We start from the raw sequence: 11,247 nt of genomic DNA on the forward strand, positions 1-11,247 counted from the left end.
TGTCAAATTTAATTCAATAATCATTGTGGAATAAATGGTTTAACCATTCTATGAGTTTCCTCAATTTTATGTTTATAAAGAAAATGTAACGATAGAAAATGTCACTAGTTTTCCATATATTAAGTACCTTGTCCTAACCTTTTCTTCTCTTTTATCTCTAGGAATATTGTAATTTCCTTCAGCTGACCAATTTTGGAGACAACTACTGGAATTTCAATAGGAATGTCTTTTATTGTTTGTCATCACATCTAAAGACTATAAAGATCACTGGTTGTCCAGATAAGGATTTGTTAATCTTTGTTGAATTTCTACTCAAGAATGCAAAAGTGTTAGAGAAGATGGTGTTAGAATTTGAAGATCATGTAACCACTTTTGAGCTCAAAGCATTAGAAAAACGAATGATGAGGTTGCGAAGATGTTCTAAAAATACCATTATTGAGGTTATACTCAGAAAGTAAATATTGAAGATTTTAGAGGTTTTTGTGGTTCATTAGTAACTTGCTTTTATAAACTAAATTGGACTTGATTTTGTTGACATTTGGTAATGATGTTAATGTTTTAATGACTGTTTGGATGTTGATTGTTAAACTTTTTCTTCATGTCATTTTTTCAATTAGTACTCTATGTAAAATGTTTAAATGGTTTGTAGGTGAGCGTTATTTTTAATTTGGTACTGAATGGTTAAATCAAATGTACTTTAGATATTATTTTAAAAATATTACACTCTTAAGAAAACTTTGTATACAACTAACTATATAAGTCTGATTTCTTGTTCCGTTACCATTACTATGTAGCAACAAGTAAAATTCCGTCTTTAATGTTGTTATTCCAATTTAGTATGTCATTGCAATTTCAACTAGAAGTCTGAAAGAAAGTAGATTAGAAGTTGAGTAGACAGAAAGGAAAGCATATATGATTATTGACAGTTTGATTTCTGCACTACAAGAAAAACAAACAATAGTGAGGAAAAAATAATGAGTGGGGAGAAAATCGCTCATTAAAAGCATACTTTTTATACTTTTAATGGGTGGAAATAAAAACTGGTAACTATTAGTCTTAAAACACTTAACTTTACTCAATTTTCTAATGTTACGCTCATTATAGGTGCTAACTTTTTGAGCTGGATACATTCCCACCCAAACAAAACCTAACTGCAGTCCACCTCTGTGCTCCACGAAACTACCGACTCTCTCCCTCTCTCTCGCCTCTATCTTTCATTAGCTCTGGAAATCATTCTCTTATACCGATTAGCTCTAGGAACCATCCTCGTCCACCACTATTTTCATATTTCGGTCAATTTGACAAACCCCACAATCGACTGGAACAAGAATCGGTAAGCTCCATTTTGTTTGAGATTGTTGCCCTGGGTACTCTTTTCCTCAAAATCAGAGTTTCTCTAGTTTGCAAATTAAGTAGAAGTTAGGCTATTTCATTGTTTATTTGTGTAAATGTCGTTATTCATATCTCCTTATGTGTTTATTTGCAGATCTATTGGAAAACCTAATTTGTGTGGTTCTGTTTTTCCTATGCTTGCTTTCCTTTTTTTTTGTTCGACTTTGTTAGACTTTTGCTAACAATATGTTTGTTTGAACAATTTTACAGATACAATCTTTCAATTTTGGGGCTTTGAATTAATTACTTGAACCCTCTTGTGCAGTACAAAGAGAAGCATCGTTATATGGGTGGGTTTCTCTGAAATATGTTTTACTTTGTAAAAGCTTTCATGAATTTCAATTGCACAGATAGGCATTAGGACTGAATTTCAATCTTGTCTGTGTCTTGTAATGACTCTGTATGATGAATTAAACTTTTCCAATGATGAGAATTGAGAAGAATTAATAATTTCCCCCAAATTAATATCAATTCCTTTGTCCTGATTGGATATACTTCTATTGATATAGTGAAATTTATTTTAATTTGTATATGAGGAGAAAGACAGTAATTTTAAGCACTTTTATTCTTCACTCTTATAACTTGCCTTTTATTTCACTAATTAGAAGAATTATTATTTGAATAAAACTAGGAAGAGTATAGTACCATTTCATACTTGAATACTAAGTTTGGCATAGAAAATTCCTAATATAGACACTGTAAAATGAATGAGAAGCAAACCATACTAGTGTGTCAAATGGGTGCACATAGTCCTTTCCTCTTGATTTCACTTGCTTTCACTGAGCCTGGCCTTTCTTTTCTCAATAAAGAAAAACACAAACAAGGGTATGACAGAGAAAGCACTGAAGCAAACGGAGACATGACGGCCGGTGATGGCCTTGACCTCCAAGAGTTTTTCTGTTTCATGAGTATATGTATTCTAACCATAAGCAACCTCATGTTTATCAAAGTTGAAAGCATAGACACATACGAAGTACGTAGCAGAAGGCACACCATGCTCAATAGTCCATGTGTAACTTTAGTTCTTGTTTGAAGAAGTGTAAGGCATATTAACGATTTTGAATTGGCAAGTTTTGTCCTTAGATAGACGATCCTCTGTTTTTCTCCATGAAACTGGTGTATACGTGTCATTTAAATAATAGAGAACTCAATTGATTAGATGTAGCTGTCAAGTGGTTCCTCCTAAAGAATAGTTCACAGTCCCGGCTCTGCTTCACTCTTCCTCTCGTTTATTCTTCGTAATTGCTGTTAATGTTTGACTTTCTCTAATTCTTTTTGGATATTTGAATTCGAGTTGTGAATAATTTTCTAAATTTCTCTTTAGCAGATTTTGAGAGCGCATTTCGTGAGAGACGAGGGCCCGATCTCACTTGGATTATCGAACCCACCTGGTCTCTTTATTGGATCCTTAGCTCTAACTTTGATTGCTGCACCTTTGTCCACGCTTTTTTCTCTCTTGGTCTAAGTTGTCTAAAGCTAAGGTACTTGGATTACATTTTATAGCTCTTAAATGCTTCAAATATTATTATATAGATAATGTACATGAAATTATTATAATCTTCTGCTGAATTTAACTTCTTTTAGTACTGGATTCTCTGTTTTTCCAATAGAAATATTTGATACACTTGTTTTTCTATTTTTAGTCTGTTAGTTGGTGTTATTGAAATTTTAGGTTTTACTTTTGATGCACAAATTTTTTTAGTATATCACTTGTTATGTTCTTCTTTCTACGGCATTCTTCATCATTTGGAATATTTCCACAAGCTAAGGTAGTTTCATCTGAGAAATTGAGTCTTTAATCCAAGTTTTTATTGTAAATTCAATCATCATTATTAGGTGTCTAATTAATACTTAAATGCCTAGTGTGCAGTGTCTGTATCCACTTAATTGAAGAAGGATTTACAAGTTAATAGCAGTAAGAATGGCTGTCCTGCAGATTCTAGCAGTGAATATCTTTTTGCAATTCGTTACGCTTCAATTAATTTAGTTTGCCATTGGATATTCGAACTTAGTGATTGGTGTGAATTATTGTTATTTAAGGTTAGAATTCTGATTTGGCAATTTGAGTTATTGAATTGATTGATTGGAATATTTGAGAAATTTTGTTGATTAATGCAATTAGGTTGAGCATATGATGAACTATTATTTCAAGCCTAGTTCTAGTATAGTTTATTAGTTGAGATTAATGTTACAATTCTGCTTTTGGCAATTTCAATTCCTAGTTAAAGTTGAGTTCACTAGTTGAGATTTAATGTTGAAATTCGAAAATGCTTTTTCAATAAATGCTTTTTTGCTTGTTTAGGTGGTGAATTTCTCTTCAAAAATCATAGAATATAATATTTCCCTTGGTGATGTACTCTAGTTTATTAACTTTAAAAGCCTTTTCTAAGTTGGTGATAAGTTTGTGTCTCCATGCATTTTTGTTTGTGTAATCCATCTAAATAAGAGCAAAAAAATACAATTAAGTTGAATTGGGAAGAGAAAGTTAATTGATGGCAAATTTTACTGTATAACTATACACTCTGTTTCTAATTTCTGCAGTGGACAAATTCCTTTCAAATTGATTTGCAATATTACACAAGAACTCGTGATTATACTGATATTCATCTCCTCGGTTGTGGCCTAGTAAGTTGGACTCTTAAATTTTTTTTTTTTGTCTATTCTTTCTTCTCATTGTGTTAGTGGATATTCAATGCTTCTATTCTGCTATTTATTTATATTATTCAAAAGGTTAGTAATTGGAAAGAGTATATATCGCTCGGTCATTAAAGTAGTTTACTATTGTTAATTACAGCTGCACAGGGAAACTTGATCGGCATATATCTGATTGAGAAAACTTTAGCTATATGTAAGACATTCCAAGCTTCCAAACATAAACGAAAAGAAAAATTATATATGACAACTGTGTAGATACATTTAAATGCAGCAAATTCATATATAGTTCTGGCGTCTAACGTAATACCTTTTACAATCAGGTGTTTTATGTGAAAACGTTTGTAATTAGAACCATAGGCGAACCTATTGATGGAAGAGCCGAGTCTCCGTCCTCTTCGACCTTGGATGCCCACTCGGAGTTGCAATCAGAACCATAGGTGAACCCATAGACATCATCTTTTCGCAGATATGCACAATGTTTTTGGTATTTAGCTCTATTCTTTCTAGATTTCTTTACTTTGACTATTTAATGGGTAGTATAATAAAATTCTGATTTCATTTCGTAGGAGTTCCCAATACTTTGAATGTGATTATACCTTATTTGCTCAAGTATAAAAATTATACCTTCAATCTATGATATATCTTATTATTAATGATATGGTTTCATTTGGAATTGGTTATCTATGTGTTTTTATTTAAAAGTTTGATGTTATTTTAATTTGTTTGAGACTTGAATATATCTAATTTAGAGTAGCTCCCTTCAATCCAAATCATTATAAATATTTTTAATTAGACGATTTTTAATCATTATAAATACTTCTAATGAGCGTATTTTTAATCACTATAAATGCTTCTAATGAGTGTATTTTGAATCATTATATAGTTTTTAATAAGGGTAAATGTCCACTCATTGTAAGTTAATAATGAGCGGAATCATTCCGCTCATTAATACTTTTAGTAAGAAGGGCTTTCTCAAGGGGAAAATTCCGCTCATTAAAAACTTTTAATGAGTGGAACTAGACTTTTAGTGATGGTTTTCCCATCATTAAATCCCCGTAGTGCTGGGACACCAATTCCTCGGTCGCCAATGCACAAACCGCTATTATCAATCAGCTAATTTTTATCAAACATGTCTACACAAACAGCTAGTCAAATCACCTAGTCATAGCAGCTAATGTAATCAGCTAATAGCTAACAGCTAATTCCCAAACAGGGCCGATGACTAAAACATTATTAAACCCTTACCTTTGAGGGTTTTAAGTATAAGTCATCTTTTATTTATTTATTTTCGGACTAAGAGCTTTTGAATTTATGCGGTTTCGAAGATTAAGTTATTAATCTTTAATTTTCACAATCAACGAGCTATCAGAGTTGGCTTTGTTAATCATTCAAACTGTTATTGAATGGCCCAATACGTGCATATATGGACTTAATCCTTTATGTGTTTGTTATTTATTTATCAAATCATCTTATTGTTATTATTAAAAGATAACAAATAATGTTTATTTATTTTCTGAATTTAGATTAGATATATTTCTTGAGATTAAAAAATTGAAATGAAAAATAAAAGATATGACTTTCGGTTTGTAACTTTTAATAATACCATCTGAATTAGTTGAATATAAAATTTTTCTTGGAAACCAATGCATAAAAATGAGTAATAGAAAACATTCTGAAGAGCAAAATATTTGCAATGCTGAGAAATATCAAGCTTAAGGAAGAAAAAAAAAGGTAAGAGAAAATATGATATGTTATTAAATCTATATATCGTGGAAAAAATTAAATCAACCGCCACTTGTATATATCACGTGTCAAAAATTATGTCATTTGGTAAAGAAATTAATAAATCGATTAATTTTTCATGCAAAACGGGTTAAATGTCACTTATGGAAATATTTCAAGGGCAAAATGTTACCAAACAATGCATAAAATGATAAAATTGTGGATGCATTAAAACTAAATATGAGTTTAACTCTTAAATTAACCATCAACCTATTTTTAAAAAGGGTCACTTACATATAGATGTTTTGTAGTTTCGTCGATTTGCAACCTTATGGTTTGTAAAATTTTACATTTGGTTCACTTTGTTAGAAATTTGGGTCATAACGACCTCGAAATGAATTTTTTTAAGCGTTAAATGTTATTTTAAGCAACTTTAATTCTTCAACTTTTTAGGTTTAAGGTCATTTAGGTATTGTTTTTTATGAGAGAGAAAGTTAATGTTTAAAGAGAGAACTAAAAAAATGATGATTTCAAATTTTTTTAATATGGTAAATGTGATATACTAAAAAGTTTTAATTCTTTAAAATTTTCTTTTTGAGGTCGTTATCGGCCAAATTTGGCAAAGTGGAAAAAAATGTAAAATTTTACAACCACATTGTTGTGTTTGTAAACAAAAATATCACAGGTACTCATCTGCAAATCCATGTAACCACTACGCATCTACTTGTAATTAACTCTTTAAAAAAATCAATTGGGCCTCTTTTAAGTTTAAAAATGTAAAGAGCTTATATTAATTATTTGGGTTATTTAAAACCTAAATAATATTAGTATTTGTAAAAGTTATTTTTTACTCATATATAAATGCATATCTAATAAAAAAAATTAGGACCCCCTCCAGCTTTGGACCCTAAGCCAGGGCACTCATGTCCTAGGTCCAAGACCAGCCTTGTACAGTGGTATTTCACCAACTTGTATCTTTTAATTTATTTTACTTAATATTATAATGTTATTATTGATACAGATTAATAATGAACTTGTTGATTTTAATCGTAAATCCACCAAAAAATTTCTTTTGAAGCTATACTTCAAGGAGTTAATCCTATAAAAGGTAAAATCTTACTCCAATGGAGGCTTAAATATTTTGATTTCATAAAAAGTTGTTCATCTTTCCAAATATGAGGTTTTAACAAACACAAAGAAAGGATAGGGGTAAGAAGGGGACAAGTAGCTAAGTGACATTTAGAAAATAGGATTACATGGCAAGATGATAAATAAGTAAGGGCATAAACAGTAATTAAGAGGGTGACAAAATTTTGGCACCTCTTGTCCCCCAGCCAACCTTGCCGAGTAAGTCATCCCACACGACGTGTCGCTGCGTGACACCCCGTGTGGACTTCAATCCCCCACAACCCAGCCCTGCCTATGTTGTAGGAACACGCCCCTCCTACCAAGCTCACATTCCGTGTGCCAATAGGCACACGCCGTGTAAATAGAGCATTTCAATATAGGGACTCAGCCAGCTTACAACACAGCGTGTCCCTAGTGACATGCCATGTGGGAATAAACCTCACAAATCTTCTATAGCTCGAGTCTCATATGGCATGTGAGGCGCCTTCCCTCCTTGCCTTGGTCTTGTGTTGGAGATGTTGGCATCAATGATGAAATTGTTATTTGTAGGCAAAGGAGTTAGGTCATACACCCGATAGACTCAGCTTTTATGATGACACTCATAAGAAAAAAGATTGAACTTATGTGGATCAAAATACCAAACATTTCATAGTAATCTTTATCTAAATGGTTGAGTAAGTAAATAGTAATTATGCACTTGCAAAATTAATTTGTTATTATTAATTTGTAGGATATGACTTTACACTTCAAGTTGAACGAATCCTTGATTCAAGTGCCTCTATAAGTGAAATAAATGAGCAGGTATCTGAATATGTTTTTAGCAAAACATAATGGTCGTGTTAGGGGTTTAGAATTGAGGCCAATTCCAAAAATTTATTTTGGATCTGCCTCTTATGATGTCAGAGCAAGATGGAATTCATCAAGTCAATTACATAATGTGGAATCACTTAAAGTGAAGTTGAATGACATCACTTCTAAGTTTCGTGATTTGTCCACTAGGCCTGAGGAAGTATGTGACACATATGACGATTTGGATGTTAGACATATGGTAGTATGTGGAAAATATGAAGATTTGGTTGCTAGATATGAGATAGTCTCCAATAAATTGACTGACATGGATGCTTTTCTATCTCAAAAATTTCCAAACAAACTGATCATCAGGTAATGATATGTGTACCCCTTATGATAATGATATGTGTTTTATTATTATTATTTATTTTGTCTTTCTTTTAAAGGGGTTTGTGATGCTATAATTAGAGAGAATACAGACTTCATTTAATCAAGTGTCAGTACATAAATCATTAAATTCAAGCCATTATCCATACTTGACGATAGTAATAATCTCGCATTCTTATAATCTCAAATTTCATAATTTTATATTATCTTAGGTTGAATTGAGTTATGATTTTGATGGAAATGAAAATAAATTGCTGTTTTTTATTATTTATTTGAACAAATGGGTAATGTTTGGGTTTACTGTTGGGATGCTAATAGAGTATGCAACATGAACAACAATCCTTAATATGATAAATAATGAAAATTCAAGTCCTTAATATGATAAAATAATTAATGAGAGACTTTTTACATAAAACAGTAAAAATTAGGAAAGTGATTTGCCAATTGTTCATATTAAAATACAATCATGCATTCGGCATTTGATTCAATTTTTCTTCTCGTACATCAATTAAGGTTGTCAATACTTAATCAACTCTGTTACATGCTACTGGTTTTAGATGAATTCAGTATGTAGCTTGTTTGGGTTTGATGGGTATCATACATAGCACAATGACTCATATGATTAACTAAACTTTTTCTTATGGATATTTGAACATGGTACTTGATATTCTGACTTAAGATGAAAATTGTGCTGTTTCAGGAACTGGATACCAAAAAGGAGAAAAACCCAGAAAATAGAGGAAGTAGGAACTTAGTTTTTGCAATAGAGAATGATGAGGAAATCTTACACTATTGGCAAAGTGGTTTCTTTTATTCGAAATGATATATAAGACATTTGAATTGTTTCTTTTATTGGAACTGGAAGTCTGGAATCAAATGATCAGTTTGGCAGTAGAATGATGTCCAAAAGGATATGTTTCATTGAATTTAGTTTGTTTTTAATTTTAGAAGCTTATCATTTGTTCATTTTATGAATTTTAGAAACTTTGAATATTTTGATATTGTATTCCCTTTTTGAAATGATTTTTGCATTTAGATTTGCGGTATAACAATTAAATTGTTACTAGGTATCTAATTGTAATATAGAGAATTGAATATAAACCAAAAAAAAAACAATAAAGGACAGTTTTTGTTAGGAATAATTGAAATTACGATAAACGAAAAATAAGCAAACACACAAGAATTGTTAACCCATTTCGCCACTCGATTAGAATGACTACGTCTGGGGGCACTACCAAGCCAGGATATTTCACTATAATGAATGAGATACGGATTACAGAGAAAGAGGTTACATTTATACTCCTGAAACCCTAACCGTCTGAAACCCTAATCGCCCAAGAGGTTACATTTATACTCCTGAAACCCTAACCGTCTGAAACCCAGTTGGATCGCTGCAGTTGGGCCCATCGCTTCAGTTGGGCCTATATATTTTAGTCTCCATAAGCCCAACAATCTCCCACCTGGAGACTAAATCCTTCATCTGATGGTAGTGCCATGCCTTTAACTTAATTACCAAGGCCAGCTGAAGCCATACATAGCTTCAACTTCTCTAAGGTTACAACCTTAGTCAACATGTCTGCAGGATTCTCTGTGCCTGCAATCTTCATCAACTGCAATATCTTCCTGTCCAAGAGATGTCGTATGTAGTGATACTTCAACTCTATGTGCTTTGTTCTTGAGTGAAAGGCAGGATTCTTTGCCAAATGAATGGCACTCTGACTGTCGCTGTACAGAACAGGATCCTTCTGCTTCTTTCCCAACTCACGTAAGAAATTCTGCAACCATACCATCTCCTTACTGGCCTCAGTCACTGCAACATACTCAGCTTCTGCAGTAGACAAAGCCACCACCTTTTGCAGCTTTGAAGCCCAAGAGACAGTAGTACCACCCAATGTGAAGACATATCCGGTTGTACTTCTTCTCTTGTCAAGGTCACTAGATGCCAAATCTGCATCCACATATCCTGTCAGCATAACTTTCTTGCCCTCAAAACATAAGGCTTGTTCAGTGGTTCCCTTCAGGTATCTCAAAATCCACTTTACAGCTTCCCAATGCTTCTTACCAGGATCTCCCATGAAACGACTAACAACTCCCACAGCATGTGCAATATCCGGCCTTTTGCACACCATTGCATACATCAAGCTGCCAATTGCTGAGGCATACGGAGTTCTCTCCATCTGGAATCGCTCTTCTCTGCTCTTGGGTGAGTCATGTTTAGATAGCTTGAAATGGCTACCCAAAGGAACCGTAGCTGGCTTGGTATCTTGCATACCGAATCTAATCAAGACCTTCTTGATATACTCAGCTTGTGAGAGATACAACTTTCCAGCCTTCCTATCTCTTTCAATCCTCATGCCCAGAATCTGCTTAGCTTCTCCGAGATCTTTCATAGCAAACCGCGCAGATAACTGCTTCTTCAGTTTTCTCACTTCTCGAGCACTCGACCCTGCAATCAGCATATCATCAACATATAACAGTAAAATTATGTAGCCTTCATTCAATTTCCTGAAGTAACAACAATGATCAGCTTCACTCCTCACGAACTCAATTTCGTCAATGAATCCGTCAAATTTCTTGTACCACTGTCTTGGAGCTTGTTTCAAACCATACAAGCTCTTGTTCAACTTGCACACCAGTTCAGCGTTATCAGACTCATAGCCCTCAGGTTGCTTCATATAGATGTCTTCATCTAAGTCCCCATGAAGAAATGTTGTTTTTACATCCATTTGCTGCAGCTCCAAATCTTCTGCAGCTACCATACTCAACACTAAACGAATAGTAGTAAGCTTCACCACTGGAGTAAAAACGTCAGTATAATCTATACCATACCTCTGCTGAAAGCCTTTCACGACCAGCCTTGCCTTGTAGCGCTTGCTACCATCAGCCTCTTCTTTGATTCTGAAGATCCACCTATTTTGTAGAGCCTTCTTACCCTTTGGAAGCTCAACAAGTTCCCAGGTGCCATTGGTCATCAAGGAATCCATCTCATCATCTATTGCAAGTTTCCACTTGCTCACATCCTTTCCACGAGATGCCTCCAAGTAGCTTTCTGGTTCACCACTATCTGTCAGCAGCATGTAGTTGCTTGTAGGCATGTACCTGTCAGGTGCTCTACGCTCTCTGGTGGATCTGCGTAGTGTAACCGGTGGAGTTTGGGGTTCTCCTACCTCCTCC

The 11,247-nt window shown here is 33.5% G+C and overlaps 1 long non-coding RNA gene across 2 annotated transcripts; it reads left to right on the top strand.

Moving 5' to 3' along the window:
* The first annotated feature begins 1,152 nt into the window (after positions 1 to 1,152).
* On the top strand, positions 1,153 to 4,615 carry LOC136227666 (uncharacterized). Of its 2 annotated transcripts, XR_010688174.1 has the most exons (6): positions 1,153 to 1,333; positions 1,487 to 1,507; positions 1,603 to 1,682; positions 2,720 to 2,873; positions 3,934 to 4,017; positions 4,368 to 4,615. It is a non-coding gene; the product is annotated as an uncharacterized lncRNA (long non-coding RNA). The 2 variants fall into 2 exon arrangements; XR_010688173.1 differs by lacking the exon at positions 1,487 to 1,507.
* The last annotated feature ends 6,632 nt before the right edge of the window (positions 4,616 to 11,247 follow it).

This window comes from Euphorbia lathyris, chromosome 4 (assembly GCF_963576675.1).
Source record: "Euphorbia lathyris chromosome 4, ddEupLath1.1, whole genome shotgun sequence".
Classification (NCBI taxonomy): Eukaryota; Viridiplantae; Streptophyta; class Magnoliopsida; order Malpighiales; family Euphorbiaceae; genus Euphorbia; species Euphorbia lathyris.